The sequence below is a fragment of the Protopterus annectens genome, chromosome 4.part1 (genome assembly GCF_019279795.1).
Source record: "Protopterus annectens isolate FY-2018-M chromosome 4.part1, PAN1.0, whole genome shotgun sequence".
NCBI lineage: Eukaryota > Metazoa > Chordata > Ceratodontiformes > Protopteridae > Protopterus > Protopterus annectens.
In genome coordinates this window covers 609,452,632-609,473,861 of record NC_056734.1, presented here as the reverse complement: position 1 = coordinate 609,473,861, position 21,230 = coordinate 609,452,632, and the positions used below count along the sequence as shown (strand labels likewise).

General features: G+C 36.9%; 1 protein-coding gene across 1 annotated transcript in view; it reads right to left on the bottom strand.

Annotated features, from left to right (window-relative positions):
* The window catches only part of DNER (delta/notch like EGF repeat containing), a 1,500,171-nt gene that overhangs the window by 665,785 nt on the left and 813,156 nt on the right, over positions 1 to 21,230 (bottom strand). The gene's annotated exons all lie outside the window — the stretch shown is intronic.

Here is a 21,230-nt window from a genome sequence, read left to right as displayed (position 1 = left end):
ATGCCTGCAAAGTCTTTCCAGGCATGGAGCCAGATAGAACCTCACCAGCCTCCAACATGAACACTGCAGAGAAATCTGACAACACAGCCAGGTGAGCCTCCAGGTTTGTAACAACCTAGGGAGAAACCCAGAGGCTGGACAGCAGAAGATTCCGTTTGGACCTTTTTCACCTCCTTCACTAATGACTGACCCACAGTTTGGGAGACTCCTTCCATTGTATCTTTAGAGAGAAGCTTAAGACTCTGGTTCTCAAGATATACAGAAAGGGAAGAAAGTCTACTGCAAAGGGTTTTTGTAATGGATGCCTGACAAATAGGACAAGACGTATGGTCATGAGAATCTCCTAGACAAAAAAGATACTTATTGCGGTAGTCTTTATGAGGAATCTGTAGCCCACACTGGCAATTACCCTTCCTGGATGACATTAACCCCAAGGAGCATTAAAAAAGTAAGAAAAAACAAAATTCCCAATGGGACACTTATCTGCAACTGCAAGAAAAGTCTGCAAATAGGTGTAGGTAGTTGCTGCAGAATGAAAATACATTCAACTGGCAGAATATGGATGCAGGTAAGCAGACAAATAGTAAAAAAGATATGTTCAGACTGGCGACAAAGAAGTTCTGATTATGGTAGGCCTAAACATCACATTTATGCCGTATGCTACACAAGGAGCATTTGAGTGATGATCGGCGTACATTTTAAAACCAACAAGTAGTCTTTGGTAGACTGGCCAGACTTTCGGGCTTCCACGGCAGGGAATTCCACCTGTTAAGAATACTGGAGCAGTTAATGTAAGGACATCAGTGATTAACAGTGATAATTAAAGTAATGAAAGTCCGTTTCTGTGACATCAAATTCTGTTCCTTTTACTGGAGATTATTTAAATTAAATTCTGATCATTATGGTGAAAACAATTTATTGTAAATGTTTAAAAAATGTTTCATGGTTTTATACACTGAATAATGCCAAAACATTCTGTTGTCAGTGTTTGATCAATGTTACATTATCAAAGTGTCAGTTTATCTATGAACATATTGTCTTTGTCAAGTTGGCGTGTGTTATAATTGAAAGGAATCCCTGAACCATCTCACTTACCCAGTTAACATAAATAAATAAATAAACAAATTAGTGAGTACATTTAAAATAAGGGTGAGAGTGAAAGGAGGATAGAAGGTGGAATATTAAATGAACATTTGGGATGAATAGCAAAAACAACTGTGGAAGATGGAGATCTGCAATGCCTGAGTACAGCTGAGAAAAGCAGCAATGATTAATGATAGGGCATTATTCAGAAGAGAGCCAAAGAGAATCGAGCCAAAGAGAATCATTTTAGCATGCCGTCTGAGGCAAAAACTACAGAACAAATGAGTCTGGCAGTGAGGAAAATGCTGTGTGTGTGATACCTGGGGTGAGACATAAGAGGAAGCTGACCAGAAGAGGAGAAAACTTGACTAATGGTTTTGGACGGGTCATATACAGGAAGATAAATGTTTGCTATTTTCTGGGGAGATGGATTACCTTGTTAAATCCCATAATATAGTCAGATTAAGATGCAGGGGCAAGGTACATGTCATAGAAAACCACTTTACATAGGGGCACTGCAGAAATCTATGGTAGTGCTTAGGGTAGAGGATGTGCAATCAGTGATTTATGTTAAAGATCATCTGAAATATGTGTTATGAGTTCATAGGTCTAGGCAGTCAGGCTACAGACTATGTACAGCCTAGCCAGAACAAACAACTTCAAGATTTCTTTCAACCTCTTCGGTGAACTCATAAGATGACTTATGAATGCCCATCTAAATGTCTCGGCTGGCCTTAAATGAAACAAAGTACTATGTGTTTAATTTGCACAGATAGTTTAAAACATTAAGTGCTTTCATCCTTTACAGGACTCCCTCAGAATAAAATTATACCACCTCTTACACCTTTCAAATCCTATGCCTAAGGCCAGCTATGGAGGAACCACAAAGTCTAGAGGACGTGCATGTTACAGCCACACTGACTTCAGAAACCACTGATACTTTATCATGTAACATGCTGATATGTATTTGTATTTGTACTTGTAACTTTTATTCTACTTGGCTGTTATCTTCACTGTAATCTGTATTCTGGAGCTTTTCTCCCTGGGCCTCCACTGAAAATGGGCTCTCTGGGCCTAGTGGACTTCTCTGGTAATCAAACTGGAAATAAATAAATAAAATAAATGTGAAGTTTGGCCATAGGGAGCATAAGAATGGTGGATGCTATGAGACCCAGAGATCTCAGAAACTCCCTGGTGGTAATGGAAGCCAGATGAAGAAGAGTTTGAAAGAAAGAAATGAGTGTTAAAGCCTTTGGAGGGGGCAGGGGAGCAAGCATTGGCACTGTCTTAATCTTGCAACCCAGAAAAATAAGATCCTGAGAAGGAGTCACTGAAGACGTTTTTGAAATTTATAGTGAACCCCAGGCACTGAAGAAGGGAAACGGCAAAATGAAGATTTTGCAAAAGGGTCTCTGGAGAGGACACCTGAATCAGCAGGTCATCTAAGGAAGGAAATATTTGGATCACCCGAAGCCTGTAAAAACAATTATAGGAGCAAGGCATTTGGTGAACACCCATGGGGCAGTGGAAAGGTCAAAGGGCAAAGCAGAGGGCAAAGCAGAGAACTGACAACAGACAAATGCAAAAACTTCCTGAAAAGAGGATGGATTGGAATATGGAGTTACGCATCCTTGAGATCCAGAAAAACCATATACACCTGAGGGAGCAAGACAGGAAACAGAATCTGAAGGGACACCATCTGAAAGAAGGTACCTTTTAGAAAAGTGTTTAGATGAGTAAGGTCTAGAATAAGTCTCCAAGTGCCCTCTTTTTTGGGCACCAGAAACAGTGTGGAGTAGAACCATTTCCCTCTTTGTGACACAAGCACCTCTTGAATAGTACTCTGAGTCAAGGGATTGTGAAGGACCTCTGGGAAAAAGAGAAGTTGTTCTCGAGGAGGCTGAGGAATGCCCATAAAAGGAGGATGGGATTTCCACACCATGAAGTACCCCTGATGAATAATCAACAGAGCCAAAGAATTCAGAATTCTGAAGCCAAACAGTAAGCTAAAGAGAAAGGCAAAGAGAAAGATGAATGTGGCTGGGAAGAGATGGAGAGTCATACAGCACCTGCTTTGTTCAGAAAGGAAAGCTTTGGGGCCCCTGAAAAGTGAGTAGCCTTAGTAGGAGGAACCCATTTTCCACTCTTCCTACCTTTAGTGGAAGGGCAGGATTGCCTACGAACAAAGGCAGGCTTAGCTGGGTACTTTGAAATTTAGGCACAGGAGAAACAAACACAAGTTTAAGTTCCTGTAAAGACTTACCCTTATCATGAAGGGACTTAAAAAAACATCAGCAGGTTCCCTAAACAAAAGTTTAGAATCCAGAGGAGCATCCATCAACTTAGCTTTAATATCATCAGGTAGAGGTTGAAGACTAAGCCAAGAATACCTCCTCATCACTGAACCAAAAACAACAGCCCTAGAAGAGGTATTGGCTGCATCATAACTACATTTAATAGAATGACAAACAACTTGAGAGGAAGTCCCTAGCAAAGAAAGAGCAGAAGTTTTACCCTCAGAGTCTGGAAAATCAGAAATAAGATGACAGTCCTGAGAAAGAAGAGCCAAAACATGCATAGACATATGGGTCTGATAATTAATAGCCCTAAAACTTAGGGTAGCAAAAGTGTAAACCTTCTTAGCCAGTCTTTCCATAGTTCTGCTATCATTGTCAGAAGTCAATAACCTGGGCAAATGAAGCAATTGAGAAGGGTTATCAGAGGCTACAGATGACAAATGGGTCAACAGCAGGACATTTAGATACAAAAGAACAATCCTCAGGCACCCTATTAAACCTGTCAGGCTTCTTGGGAGCAGAGGGCAGAGATTCATGAATGTGACAGGCATTGGAAAAAGCATCCAGCAAAGCAGCCAAAACAGGAGGCAGAGTCACAGGTTCAGGGGATTTCAACTGCAGCAACTCATAGTACCTCCGATGGATATCAGAGACCCAAGAACCATCCCACATTAAAAAAAAAAATCCATCATCTTATAGAGTGTGTCTCCAAAGGAAATGTCCTCAAAAGGAACATCTGGACTGATAGATTCCTCCTCTTCTGACCCATAGTCTAAAGGAGAAGGAATATGAGTAGAATAGGTCAGGGATACATTATCTGAATCTGACTCATCCTCATTTGAATCCTGTTCTCTAGGCCTTTTAAGGGGTGTAGAGGACCAAAGAGAAGCAGGAACCGAAACCCCTTGAGGAGGCTTTATGGACATTATAGCAGTAAATAGCCCCTGAATAAAGGCCTGCCACTCACTTTGTGGATCCCTAGGAGCAGAAGAAACATGTTTAATTTTTTGTTTCTTTTTTAAGGTTGGTTGGTTTTATGGTTGAGAACCATAGTAGGAACTTCTTCCTCAACCAAAAACTGTGGAACTCCCCTAGGCCCCTCGGAAAAAATCAACTGTGGTTCCCCCTCCGTGTCTGAGATGGATGCCTGCAAAGTCTTTCCAGGCATGGAGCCAGATAGAACCTCACCAGCCTCCAACATGAACACTGCAGAGAAATCTGACAACACAGCCAGGTGAGCCTCCAGGTTTGTAACAACCTTGGGAGAAACACAGAGGCTGGACAGCAGAAGATTCCGTTTGGACCTTTTTCACCTCCTTCACTAACGACTGACCCGCAGTTTGGGAGACTCCTTCCATTGTATCTTTAGAGAGAAGCTTAAGACTCTGGTTCTCAAGATATACGGAAAGGGAAGAAAGTCTACTGCAAAGGGTTTTTGTAATGGATGCCTGACAAATAGGACAAGACGTATGGTCATGAGAATCTCCTAGACAAAAAAGATACTTATTGCGGTAGTCTTTATGAGGAATCTGTATCCCACACTGGCAATTACCCTTCCTGGATGACATTAACCCCAAGGAGCATAAAAAAAGTAAGAAAAAACAAAATTCTCAATGGGACACTTATCTGCAACTGCAAGAAAAGTCTGCAAACAGGTGTAGGTAGTTGCTGCAGAAGTAAATACATTCAACTGGCAGAATATGGATGCAGGTAAGCAGACAAATAGTAAAAAAGATATGTTCAGACTGGCGACAAAGAAGTTCTGATTATGGTATGCCTAAACATCACATTTATGCCGTATGCTACACAAGGAGCATTTGAGTGATGATCGGAGTACATTTTAAAACCAACAAGTAGTCTTTGGTAGACTGGCCAGATTTTCGGGCTTCCACGGCAGGGAATTCCACCTGTTAAGAATACTGGAGCAGTTAATTTAAGGACATCAGTGATTAACAGTGATAATTAAAGTAATGAAAGTCCGTTTCTGTGACATCAAATTCTGTTCCTTTTACTGGAGATTATTTAAATTAAATTCTGATCATTATGGTGAAAACAATTTATTGTAAATGTTTAAAAAATGTTTCATGGTTTTATACACTGAATAATGCCAAAACATTCTGTTGTCAGTGTTTGATCAATGTTACATTATCAAAGTGTCAGTTTATCTATGAACATATTGTCTTTGTCAAGTTGGCGTGTGTTATAATTGAAAGGAATCCCTGAACCATCTCACTTACCCAGTTAACATAAATAAATAAATAAACAAATTAGTGAGTACATTTAAAATAAGGGTGAGAGTGAAAGGAGAATAGAAGGTGGAATATTAAATGAACATTTGGGATGAATAGCAAAAACAACTGTGGAAGATGGAGATCTGCAATGCCTGAGTACAGCTGAGAAAAGCAGCAATGATTAATGATAGGGCATTATACAGAAGAGAGCCAAAGAGAATCATTTTAGCATGCCGTCTGAGGAAAAAACTACAGAACAAATGAGTCTGGCAGTGAGGAAAATGCTGTGTGTGTGATACCTGGGGTGAGACATAAGAGGAAGCTGACCAGAAGAGGAGAAAACTTGACTAATGGTTTTGGACGGGTCATATACAGGAAGATAAATGTTTGCTATTTTCTGGGGAGATGGATTACCTTGTTAAATCCCATAATATAGTCAGATTAAGATGTAGGGGCAAGGTACATATCACAGAAAACCACTTTACATAGGGGCACTGCAGAAATCTATGGTAGTGCTTAGGGTAGAGGATGTGCAATCAGTGATTTATGTTAAAGATCATCAGAAATATGTGTTATGAGTTCAGAGGTCTAGGCAGTCAGGCTACAGACTATGTACAGCCTAGCCAGAACAAACAACTTCAAGATTTCTTTCAACCTCTTCGGTGAACTCATAAGATGACTTATGAATGCCCATCTAAATATCTCGGCTGGCCTTAAATGAAACAAAGTACTATGTGTTTAATTTGCACAGATAGTTTAAAACATTAAGTGCTTTCATCCTTTACAGGACTCCCTCAGAATAAAATTATACCACCTCTTACACCTTTCAAATCCCAAACAACCTATCAAACCTATAATAACTAATACAATTAATCAGCTAGATAAATACATTAAACAATCTGAGATAAAAGACATTTAATGTTAATACATTAATTTAGTCATGGTAGACTGTCTGCCTGTAATCTTAATTGTCATTTTGACAGCTCTAGAGAAAGTTTTTTACCACAGGAACTGTTGAGGAGATCAGAACGGATTGTCAATCAGCCAGATTTGGGCTTTCAGTCCCTGGAAGCAGTTCAAAGGGATCAGTACTTGCCTTTTGTGAGAGGCAGCCATTCAAACAAGTGACAGGGGAGACAATGGAGGCAGGGCAAGTAATTTCTGCAGAAAAATGTGTGTTGTTAGTCCATTGTGTTTGTATACAGACAGTATCTTTAATTTAACTAAATAAAATTTCAATGATACACAAATTAATTCACTCAAGAAGGGACTTTCATTTATCCCTAGTGTATGAGCAAGCATTCCACATATGCTTGTCAGTTTGCGGCTGTTTTGTAGGAAGTTAAATCTACAGTATTTATTTAGGGACATAGAAATCTGAATCTACAACATTTTAAAAGACCAAATATTTTCAGTCCACCACTTCAATCTATTAAATTGGCATTTTAAGACCAATGTAGGTTTTTTAATTTGATTAAACAAGAGAGGGCCGTTCTAAATAAATGGGAGAAAAGAACAGACTTAAGATTTACGAAAGCCAACAAAGGCTCTGGGCTTGTTATTATATATCCGACCGACTATATTACTGAAATGTCTAAGATATTAAACAATGATTCTGAATATAAGAAAGTTATTTTATTTGAAATGTATGATAGATATAAATACATTTACAATGTTTAGTTGGATTTGTCAGCTAGTGAGTGCATTACGTATGACTGTTTTCAGTTCATGAATATTGAATCACCTAAATTGGCTATTTTGCTTGGGATACCCAAATTACACAGCCAAACGTTTCCTATGCCTTTTAGGCCTACTGCTGCAGCTTCAGGGAGTGTCACAGAAGGGATTTCCTTATTTTTTGGATTATTTATTTAATCCAATAGTGCAAAACTTAGACAGTTATGTTAAAGATTCCTGGGATTACCTAAATTCCTGGGATTACCTTAATGCCTTAATAAATTTTAGTATGAGATTGTTGCAGCCTACTTTTATCACCTTGGATGTTAAATTTTATATACCAATATTCCTACAGATAAAGCAGCTGAATTCTTAAGCATGTTTTTAGCTAAATATACTGGCATTTCTAGTTCATTGATTAACATGTGCTGGACTTCATGCTGGAGAACAACTTTTTTATTTGAATGGTGAATATTACCAGCAGTTAAAAGGTGTAGCAATGGGTGCTATCATTGCTCCATCTTTCGCTAGTTTGGTCATTGGATGGTGGGAATGTCAAATATTAAGTATTTTTTTTTATTCTACAAACAGCATGTATTGTTCTATAAAAGGTTTATTGATGATTTATTTTTTATTACTGATACCTCCCCTGAAGACATTAACAGATTTGTTAATGATTTGAGAAGTAGCACTGATTTTTTTTATTTTTCACTTTAGGCAATATAGGTTCAAGTGTGTCTTATTTGGACATTACGATTAGTTGGGACTTGGTTCAGAGGAAGTTTTCCAGTCAGACTTATGGAAAACATTGATTTACTAATAACTATTTATTTTATACTAGTGCACATCCAAATATTATGAAAAAGAACATTCACAGAGGTCAGTTGATCAGACTTCCTAGGCTCACTACAGATGATAAAGTATTTTTAGGTGGGATTTATGCGTTATTCGATTTATTTTCAGAGAAAGGTTCAGTAGATTTGCAGAGGATGATTGAGGAGATAATATTTATGAGAAATAAATTTTTTCCTCCCATTTTAACTGCCGGTTTGCACACTAAGTTTGTTAGTGATAATAATGGATATAAAAACTTTCACTTTACAATCATCAGTGAATGATTATTCCATTTGAAAAGTAATTTTTGACAACTGGAAAAATTTTATGGGTAATCCTGACGTTTATAGCAGTATGAGCTCTGTTCTTAGGTTTGTATGCAAAATATATGTCTATTAAGCAGGATGTGGAGAATGAGAGCACTACTGCATCAGTTTTACACACTGATAGGAGTAAAGGGATGAATAAATGTTTTTTTTGTAGTGTTTGTAGTTTCATTTTAGAGGGTCCTAATACTTATTTTACTCATTTGAATAAATCTTTTCGAATTAATGAGGACTTGTAATATTATGGGTTTAGCCTGCATTCCTTTTGTGATGCATTTTATGTAGGTATGACTACACGTAAATTTTCTAAAAAGAATTGAAGAACACATATATGCAATTAGGACTTCATTTAAACACAGTCAGGTCTGTAAAAGGTTTTCAAAAATACTTTTCTGTTTTAGCATGCATACCTTTGAATTTAAGGGGAGGTTATTGCAAGACTTTATTGGAAAGAAAAGCAACTTTATGGCAACTAACATTACAGGCTGACAAACTATTTGGATTAAATTAATGTATTAACAATAAATGTATTTTTATCTTAGATTGTTGAATGTATTTTTCTAATTGATTAATTAATCTATTAGTTATTATGGTTTTGATAGGTTGTTTGGGTTTAACAGGTATAAGAGGTGATGTAATTTTATTCTGATGAAGTCCTGTAAAGGACAAAACCACTTAATGTATTAAAGTATCTTTTCATCCAGTAACATCTTTGCTGGTGATTTATGTTTTTTTAGTTTTTGTTGTTCACCGTTCCCTTCTGGGACTTTGTTTATTTTAAGTGCACAGTTTACTCTATTGGTAAGGGGCGAAAACACAGAAGGTCAATGAGTGTTGGGCCTTTTGGGGTACAAAAGGGTAAAATAAGATCAGCACAGAAAATTTGGAAAGGGCATCAACTCATTCTGGATAAATAAGGGATATGAAGCCTCTGCTTTTGTTTTCTTTTTGCTTTTGTAAGGAATCTCTGCAAGTTCTCAAGTCATTTGATTGTTACATGCAAAGAACAATGATGGGATGAAAGAGAGATTAATAAAGGGGAAATAGGACTTTTTTAAGCCTGGAAAACGTTTTAACTTCTAATAAAAATACTAAGGCAGTTAAAGAGATTATAAGCAGGCATTGGCACACCCTTACAGATATTCCAGAGCTGAGGAGAATGATTTCATTACATCCCAACTTTGGACAATTTGGTGCCAATTTGAAACAGCTCTTGTGTTACAAAGAACAACCACAAACTTTTTTTTTACATATGACGACAGTTAAAAAAAGACTACAGATGTGGTTGATGTGTTTTTTGCAAACATATTAGTACGAGTAAGACACTCAAACATCCTTTGCGTGGAAAATAATTTAGAGTAAATTTATATTGCAATTATGAATCTAAAAATTCAGTATACTTAGCAACTTGTGACCAGTGTAATGCTTACTACATTGGCAAAACAAATCAGAAGCTTAAGGAGCATATTAGTAGTCATGTATCTGAAATTAAAAGGAAGATACCCACAAATGCACTTTATAAGTGTCAAGTAGAGAGAGAGAGGAACTAATCATGATTTTAAGTTTTTAATTTTAAATATTATCCATAAGTCCCTGAGAGGTGGGAGTATAGTACAGGCTACAGAAATGAATGAATATCAGTGGATTTTATGTTTGAAAGCACATTTTCCACCTGGCTTCAAAGGCTCTATATCTTTAAAACCCTCTTTACTTTAATTACTGCAGAAGCAGGTTTAATTAATTGTTGCTGTGTCATGTGATTTTAAACTATTTAAAAAGGATTGGTTTTACTATTGTCATGTAATGCCTGAAGAAGCCATATTGCCAAAAGTTTTTACTTGCATTTTAAAGTGTTTTAGCTTTCTAAAGTGTCTCACTAAAAACTGAGTTATTGTATCCTATTTCACTCTTGATTTACTTGGAATTTCATCAGATTTATCATTACCAGCTGCTGTTTCTACATTTTTGGGCTTTATGGTGGGCACACACTGGCCTGTAGGGGCACATACACCCTTCCCAGTATTAACATGGATCCTTAACATAGGTCGGGGTAGGTTAAGTCTGGCAACATTAGTCAAAATGACCAAATCACCTAGAGACATATTTTACACCATTGAGTGGCTAGTCCTGGCATGTCAACCAGTCTGTGATCTATATTCTCTTATCATGAGGATACTCTGCAACACAACAGATGCCTAAAGCAGTAGGTTTATTTGACTCTTCCTCTATAGGACACCATGTAGAGTCTGTGCTGCTGCCCACAGCTCCATTCTTTGGTCTGGTTGAGATGGAAACACTCAGCATGTTTTCCAGAGGTGGGAGAAACCTTACAGAAATACAGGGAGAATGTGCAAACTCCAATTGGGCATTAGCTGGAGGTCAGGATCGAACATTGTACCATGTACCTTGTGCTAACCATTATGCCGACTGGTCCCTGAAAGGGCAGTATTAGTGAGGACAATATACAGAATGTGGATGTTTCTTCCCTAGATAGTTTGTTAACTAACTGTTCTAGGTAGTTAGTACTCATTTAGTGCAGGAGGTGTTGTGCATGTTTTCCATTTGTAAGGTACGTGAACCAGTTTATGATAGGGCAACTGAATCCTCCCCAAGCAAATACGTTTGAGTGAATAGGACCATTGATTAGAGCATTTAGGTGGCTATTATGGCATTGAGAGATGCTGAAGAAGATTTGTTGTTGGCTATAAAGTGACAGCTAATATTGTTAAGGATAACCTGAATGTCTAAACGTTCAAATTACGGATCAAGAGGAATCTGCTAAAATATAAGTAGATCTCTGACAAAGATAACCAAGTGGGAGAAATGTATCTCATCCTTTAGGTCTAAAGGTGTGACAGGCACTGAACCCAAGAATAGAGGGGGGGTGTCACTGCACTGGGACCAAGTTTCTGCAACAGTACATGTAAGTATGTGTTTGTGATGGTGAAGAACCTCAAATTCGGACATCTATTTGTTGAGAATTCTGGTATTCAGTGCAAGCACCATAACAGACAGAATTTGGATTTGCTAGGTGAGATTGACAGTAGTTTGCCTCTGCCAAAGGAGCACAATTGGGAACATTAAATGATCTTGCAGAGTTTGTGAAAGCCTTGACGACAGAGTAGGAGAAATGCATCTCATCTCATCCTTGGTGAAATGTGAGGATCTGCAAATCAATTCATCTTAAGCAGACAGATACTGGAACCTTTCAAATAAAAATAGCTGCTAAGCATATTACTGAATAATTTATCTTGTGTGTAAAGCGTGGTATCATTCTATACCACTCAATGCCACTGTTTTTCCTGCATCTGCTACATACAAAGCAGATAAACTACATCCTTCTGCATCACCTCCTGTGTGTGGCAACAGAGCTCATTGACCCTCACATAGGTCACCACCGCACTCTACTCATATTTACCCTAGCAAACCAAGGATTGTGGGTCTACAAAGATAGCCATCGCCCTGCTGTTATCCAGCCTGGTGAAGCTGGCATTAGTGTGCTTAATGACAGAGTAACAGAATACCAAAACATTAATTATTTGACAAGTTACAGCATAGCTGACCTTAATTTCTTGGTATCTGCTCCCTTGTGACTCTTAGATATGTGTACTATTTTTGATGATTATGGTGTGGGTATAGTCTGGTGGCTGTGGTTTCATGTTTCTATGGTGAGGAGGCTAGAAACATACTTGACTATATGCAATAATGGTATTCAGTGATGGAGATGTGTGCATATGATGCCTACTGACTGTATTATGGTATTTGAGAGATGTGTCCTAGCTCAGTAAATACTTATATATTTCACATATTGAGTCATGCTTAGGCAGTGGTAGTGTGTTATTAGTAAGCATGTGGCAGATGTCACACTATGTCAAAATACAAAGTGCTCCCAAGCTGACTACACAATGGACTAGATTTGATTGCAATACCATGTTGACAGAAGGCAATGTAACTAACAATAACTGTTATCTAATAAATAAAAAAATATAAAAGTAAAGAAAGTGTTACTGATAGTTTGACACATAGCAGGTAGCATCATTAAATGAAGACTGGCATAGATAACTTACTTTTAACAAGTAATTTTAAATAAAGTATTAGTATAGAAACTGATCTGAATCCATGATTGACAAGGAAGCTGTTCTGAATCCATGAAGGACATGGAAACCTTTCTGGATTCCCATACAATGCAGAAGGACAGTGGTGGGTACAACGCATATATGTCAACTCTTCTATTACAAAAGAAAAGAAGTGCTGTAAAAATGTATATTTTTGTAAATTTTTAACATTTAAGACGTAATTTTAGGCCTCACTGCGTTTTACAGTGCCTATGAGAAGAAAATAGGGTGCCTTTTGCTTAATGGGATAGAGTTTGTTTGTGTCTTTAGGCTTTTCCCGGTTAGGGGTCGCCACAGCGGAACTCCAGTCCACTAATGATTGGCAGTAGAGTTTTACATGCTGGCTTGCTGGGCCTAACGCACAACCTTCAATGAAGGAACGCCCATTCATGCATGTCGCCACACAGAAGAAGCTCTAACTGAGAATCAAATGGGCAACGTCTAACTGGGAGGTGACAATGCTACCGCAGCACCACCACCGCAGTAATGGGATAGAGTGATAGGATAAAATATGTGAGCTGTAGATAATTAAATGCCAAACGCATATTTTCTTGGAAAGTGAGAAGGTGCTATTTCCTCCATGGTACAGGTAAAGCAATGTTAAAATATGACATGAATGCACACTGAAATACAAAGAATAAGAATAAGTTGCATCATGTATGACATCATGTATGAATCTTACAAGACAATTAGCATGATTTATACTCTGGGAACAAAGGTGGCTTTTGGCACTGGTTACTGGGTTCCAATCCTGACAATGAAAACATAGTTGTCAGAAAATTATATTTTATTTCAAATAAAGAATTATTTTTTGACAGCTTTGCTTCATTTAAAAAAAAATAGCCAACTTTGCCATTTCAGGGTCTTGAAACTTTATGCATGCTTCGGTACATGGGTGGAGTTTTGATTTCTGTTAAAAAAGAAAAGAAAACAAGAAACTGACTTTCTTTGTTGAGCTGTTTTTTGAAACAACTTAGACCCATTCCAAATGGAGAATAAGGTGATTACTCCTTCTTACTGGTCCCCCTACTATTCAGAAACAGGCAGAGATGGCCCATCAGAGGAGACCGGCTGGACCGTTGTACAAAGCAGCAAGGAGCCATTTCCTTTTAGCTTTGGCTTCTTTAGGTGACTGTTGCCTTAGGCAGCCTGAATGAAACTGAATGAAGTGGACAAAAGGAGAATGGATTTTTTTATTAAGTAAGTTTGAAGACTAGCTGAAGACTAATACAAAACATCAAAACAAACACGAAGTAATCTGTCTGGAAATTATGGGACCAAGATGGGAGAAAAACCATGGGAGGAGCACTGTGGGTGCACAGGGGGCAGTGTGCTATAGGGCGATGTCAGAGACTCTTTTGTCCAGCGCTCTATTTCACTTATGGCTGGCACTATTGAGCACATTCAAACATCTGAGGTGTACATAATCAGTAAAGTGCCTAGAATTCCTGGCTGCTGAGGCAGTATGTGGATGAAAGTGGGTGGGCCATGTTGCTGTTTGTGCATAGGCAAACAATTTCTGACCTGCTGCAATATAGTCCTACCCCATTATCACCCATTCACTTGCTTTCTACAACTCCCTGTTGCTTTGAACTCTCCAGCAAGCACTACAAATTATATGGCCCTACGAAAAGCAGGGTCTTATGGGCCAGAAAGGATGAAGTGGGAGTAGTTGAACTCATTCCCTCCAATGGAGCTTTGGAGGTTTGCACTGCAACTTCCAATGGGTGGAGCCTAAGCTTTTTGATAGAATCAAATTATGTCCTCACATTCCAAACAAATGTTCATATCTGTGGAACCATGTGTGTTACTATAGAAGTGTAAACGGCAAACTCTTCAGTACAAACTATTTTTATAGTTAGGTTATTCTTTAAGTTGTATGTCTTAAAATAGATATATAAGTCACAGTAAATGCATTAACTACATTTTGTATACAACTTACAATATCTTAACAATCACTCAAGTTACTCACATACCATCATCAGCATTTAGTTTATCCAACTAAGAGCTTTGATATGAAGCTATGCAGTTCTGTCTGTGGCACTTGGTTGTCAAGATATTTAGAAAAAAAAAACATGACATTTCTGAAAGTATAAATAAATAGTACAGGAACAAATATTAATATATCATTACCTGCATTTGACAGAGGTCAAATACTGATACAGTTGTGTTTGCCATTGTGTAAACTTTAAGATGGACCCTTTTAATACTTTAAATATAGTGTGGTTTTGCAAATATTAATGCAAATATGAACAAGCAATTCTTGACGCATAGACTTGGCAGCATGATGTAACTGCAGAAACACCTAGAAGCATTGCTTAGCAATAATGAGTTAAACATCTGTGGTCTATCTTATATATATATATATATATATATATATATATATATATATATATATATATATATATGTATATATATGTTATATTTCTTCCTGAGGGTAGTCTGAATACAAATTTTAAGAAAACAGCAATGATAAATAATCCATTGTGCAGGAGGCAAGTAGTCTCTACCTCTCTTGCTGGAAATGAAGAATAATGAGGAATTAGAGGAGATACTTGACTTGCTGAAGAAGAGAGATTCTGCTGACAAATCCTTAGTTGTGGTTGGGTGGGTGTAGCCATGCATATATCATGTAAGTAATGAGATACACATTTGTTTTTAAGGGAATAACATTTTCCTTCATCACAGACACAAAGTGTGCTTTAAATATTCATTAGTTCATTATCCAATAAGCGATATAATTAATTTCAATATCAGAGGGGGAGCCTGAGCCTATCCAAGCTTTCAGCTGTAGTAAGATGGCATAAGTAACCCTGAAAAGGGTGCTAAGCCATCACAGAATGCACATATATACTCACTTATACAGAGCATACACACAGAGAGGCAACCTGGAGGATTGTTGATTTACCTATGATCTATTAGAGGGATGAGGCAGGAAATTGGAGCAGCCATTGAAAACCCATGAAGGCACAGGGAGGACATCCAGACTTCATACAGAAGGGACTCCAGTCAGGAAGTGAACTGGGAAATCAAGTGTTGAGAGTTAACAATGTTATCTATTGTACCGTTACATTATCATGTTTCAAATGTATCAATAAAACTAAAAGTGTATAAGTGAGCCACCAAAGAAAATATATGAATCCAGATGTATGCTTATTAGATTAACTCTCCAATTAAACACTTTAAAATAAGTAAATGGAGTACATGTATTACATTTTAGTTCTATATTTAGGGCTTGTCTAATGCGAGAGGGATACAGGTTATTTTGTGGGAAGGTAGTATCACAACAACAAGGTATGCATTCTGAAATTTCTGGCTGCTCCTCTGGGAATGGAGCAGCTAGAAAGTAGAGTAGTTAAAATAAATCTTGGCTATAGTACTTATTGTGCAGGTAGAATTATCTTAGAAGAAGCCAGGTGATAGAGTCAAAATAAGAAATAGTTGTGCTTATGCAAGAGGTAGGAAGAATGTGGTTTTTAATAAGTGCATATAATCCACAATGTCTCTGTTACTGAAAATAAGGCCTGTTATATTGTGCTTTGTAGTTAGAAGAAAAGCATGTTGAAGGATCACTGCATTGTAACTGTCTTTAATGAGCTTTCAAAGTGATTGAGGGAACACACAAGGACTTCAAAATGACAGACTATAGCCTTGGTCATCTATGCTAAACTACAAAAGTTACAGATTGATTTGTTTATTACATGTTTTTTTCAGAGTTCTTACTGATATTGTAGTGCACCACATTCATACTTACTGATATTGTAGTGCACCACATTCATACTTATGATATTGTAGTGCACCACATTCATACTTACTGATATTGTAGTGCACCACATTCATACTTATGATATTGTAATGCACCACATTCATACTTACTGATATTGTAGTGCACCACATTCATACTTATGATATTGTAGTGCACCACATTCATACTTACTGATATTGTAGTGCACCACATTCATACTTATGATATTATAGTGCACCATATTCATATTTACTGATATTGTAGTGCACCACATTCATACTTACTGATATTGTAGTGCACCACATTCATACTTATGATATTGCAGTGCACCACATTCATACTTATGATATTGTAGTGCACACCATTCATACTTGCTGATATTGTAGTGCACCACATTCATACTTACTGATATTGTAGTGCACCACATTCATACTTATGATATTGTAGTGCACCACATTCATACTTACTGATATTGTAGTGCACCACATTCATACATATGATATTGTAGTGCACCACATTTATACTTATGATATTGTAGTGCACCACATTCATATTTACTGATATTGTAGTGCACCACATTCATACTTACTGATATTGTAATGCACCACATTTATACTTACTGATATTGTAGTGCACCACATTCATACTTATGATATTGTAGTGCACCACATTCATACTTACTGATATTGTAGTGCACCACATTCATACTTATGATATTATAGTGCACCACATTCATATTTACTGATACTGTAGTGCACCACATTCATACTTACTGATATTGTAGTGCACCACATTCATACTTATGATATTGCAGTGCATCACATTCATATTTACTGATATTGCAGTGCACCGCATTCATACTTATGATATTGTAGTACACCACATTCATACTTACTGATATTTTAATGCACCACATTCATACTTATGATATTGTAGTGCACACCATTCATACTTGCTGATATTGTAGTGCACCACATTCATACTTACTGATATTGTAGTGCACCACATTCATACTTATGATATTGTAGTGCACCACATTCATACTTACTGATATTGTAGTGCACCACATTCATACATATGATATTGTAGTGCACCACATTTATACTTATGATATTGTAGTGCACCACATTCATATTTACTGATATTGTAGTGCACCACATTCATACTTACTGATATTGTAGTGCACCGCATTCATACTTATGATATTGTAGTGCACACCATTTATACTTACTGATATTGTAGTGCACCACATTCATACTTACTGATATTGTAGTGCACCACATTCATACTTATGATATTGTAGTGCACCACATTCATACTTACTGATATTGTAGTGCACCACATTCATACCTATGATATTGTAGTGCACCACATTCATACTTATGATAGTGTAGTGCACCACATTCATAATTATGATATTGTAGTGCACCACATTCATACTTACTGATATTGTAGTGTACCACATTCATACTTATGATATTGTAGTGCATCACATTCATACTTATGATATTGTAGTGCACTACATTCATACTTACTGATATTGTAGTGAACCGCATTCATACTTATGATATTGTAGTGCACCACATGCATACTTATGATATTGTAGTGCACCACATTCATACTTATGACATTGTAGTGCACAACATTCATACTTACTGATCTTGTAGTGCACCACATTCATACTTACTGATATTGTAGTGCACCACATTCATACTTACTGATATTGTAGTGCACCACATTCATATTTACTGATATAGTAGTGCACCACATTCATACTTACTGATATTGTAGTGCACCACATTCATACATATGATATTGTAGTGCACCACATTTATACTTATGATATTGTAGTGCACCACATTCATATTTACTGATATTGTAGTGCACCACATTCATACTTACTGATATTGTAGTGCACCACATTCATACTTATGATATTGTAGTGCACCACATTCATACTTACTGATATTGTAGTGCACCACATTCATACTTATGATATTATAGTGCACCACATTCATATTTACTGATACTGTAGTGCACCACATTCATACTTACTGATATTGTAGTGCACCACATTCATACTTATGATATTGCAGTGCATCACATTCATATTTACTGATATTGCAGTGCACCACATTCATACTTATGATATTGTAGTACACCACATTCATACTTACTGATATTTTAGTGCACCACATTCATACTTATGATATTGTAGTGCACACCATTCATACTTGCTGATATTGTAGTACACCACATTCATACTTACTGATATTGTAGTGCACCACATTCATACTTATGATATTGTAGTGCACCACATTCATACTTACTGATATTGTAGTGCACCACATTCATACATATGATATTGTAGTGCACCACATTTATACTTATGATATTGTAGTGCACCACATTCATATTTACTGATATTGTAGTGCACCACATTCATACTTACTGATATTGTAGTGCACCGCATTCATACTTATGATATTGTAGTGCACACCATTTATACTTACTGATATTGTAGTGCACCACATTCATACTTACTGATATTGTAGTGCACCACTTTCATACTTACTGATATTGTAGTGCACCACATTCATACTTATGATATTGTAGTGCACCACATTCATACTTACTGATATTGTAGTGCACCACATTCATACCTATGATATTGTAGTGCACCACATTCATACTTATGATAGTGTAGTGCACCACATTCATAATTATGATATTGTAGTGCACCACATTCATACTTACTGATATTGTAGTGTACCACATTCATACTTATGATATTGTAGTGCACCACATTCATACTTATGATATTGTAGTGCACTACATTCATACTTACTGATATTGTAGTGAACCACATTCATACTTATGATATTGTGGTGCACCACATGCATACTTATGATATTGTAGTGCACCACATTCATACTTATGACATTGTAGTGCACAACATTCATACTTACTGATCTTGTAGTGCACCACATTCATACTTACTGATATTGTAGTGCACCACATTCATACTTACTGATATTGTAGTGCACCACATTCATATTTACTGATATAGTAGTGCACCACATTCATACTTATGATATTGTAGTGCACCACATTCATACTTACTGATATTGTAGTGCACCACATTCATACTTACTGATATTGTAGTGTACAACCTTCATACTTACTGATATTGTAGTGCACCACATTCATACGTATGATATTGTAGTGCACCACATTCATACTTACTGATCTTGTAGTGCACAACATTCGTACTTACTGATATTGTAGTGCACCACATTCATACTTATGATATTGTAGTGCACCACATTCATACTTACTGATATTGTAGTGAACCACATTCATACTTATGATATTGTAGTGCACCACATTCATACTTACTGATATTGTAGTGCACCACATTCATCTTACAGATATTGTAGTGCACCACATTCATACTTACTGATATTGCAGTGCACCACATTCATACTTATGATATTGTAGCGCACCACATTCATTCTTACTGATATTGTAGTGCACCACATTCATACTTACTGATGTTGTAGTGCGCCACATTCATACTTACTGATGTTGTAGTGCACCACATTCATGCTTACTGATATTGCAGTGCACCACATTCATACTTACTGATATTGTATTGCACCACATTCATACTTACTGATGTTGTAGTGCACCACATTCATACTTACTGATATTGCAGTGCACCACATTCATACTTAATGATATTGTAGTGCACCACATTCATAATTATGATATTGTAGTGCACCACATTCATTCTTACTGATATTGTAGTGCACCGCATTCATACTTACTGATGTTGTAGTGCGCCACATTCATACTTACTGATGTTGTAGTGCACCACATTCATGCTTACTGATATTGCAGTGCACCACATTCATACTTACTGATATTGTATTGCACCACATTCATACTTACTGATATTGTAGTGCACCACATTCATACTTATGATATTGTAGTGCACCACATTCATACTTACTGATGTTGTAGTGCACCACATTCATACTTACTGATATTGTAGTGCACCACATTCATACTTATGATATTGTAGTGCACCGCATTCATAATTATGATATTGTAGTGCACCACATTCATATTTACTATATTGTAGTGCACCACATTCATACTTATGATATTGTAGTGCACCACATTCATACTTACTGATGTTGTAGTGCACCACATTCATACTTACTGATATTGTAGTGCACCACATTTATTAACTTTGACAGCAGTTACATAAATTAGCTGTGTGCACCATGTTTCATAAGTGGTCATGCTCATAAATAAAGATTGTGTTGGTGACATGCCACCATAATGCAGCCTCAAATCCCAAACTGCTGCACTTAGTTTATGCATGTGTACTATAAACAGCTGTAATAGGGATGAAACTGTATTGCTTGTAGGGTGAATCAGTTTAAGCAAAACAAGCAGTGCACATGAGAAATAAATGTGCCTAAGTTCAAACATAGTTGATTCTACTTACATATGGCAGTAGCAGATGCAACTTGAAGAGAAATGTGTTAACTGATTGACTGAAATGCTTATACTACATTTATAACTGAAAGTTTGACTTTTGAAACTAAATATATGTCCTCTTTTAGTTAGACATCGTTGGGTAGTATTCAGTCTGCCAAGTAATGTATAATTGGCTGTTTTTCCTGTTTTTTTCTAACCCAGTTAAACTCTCAGGCATGATAGCAAGCTTTGATATAGCCTTAATTGTTGTGGTTTAAAAGCTGCTTACATAGTTTGAATGGGTCTATGTCATTTTGTCAAAGTGACTACACATCAAACACCTATTCATTAAATGTAATCCATCGAACGCTAATTCCGTTGAACATTCACTTAAGCAAATTCTTTCCTAGGGAAAAAAAAACAGCCGGCCA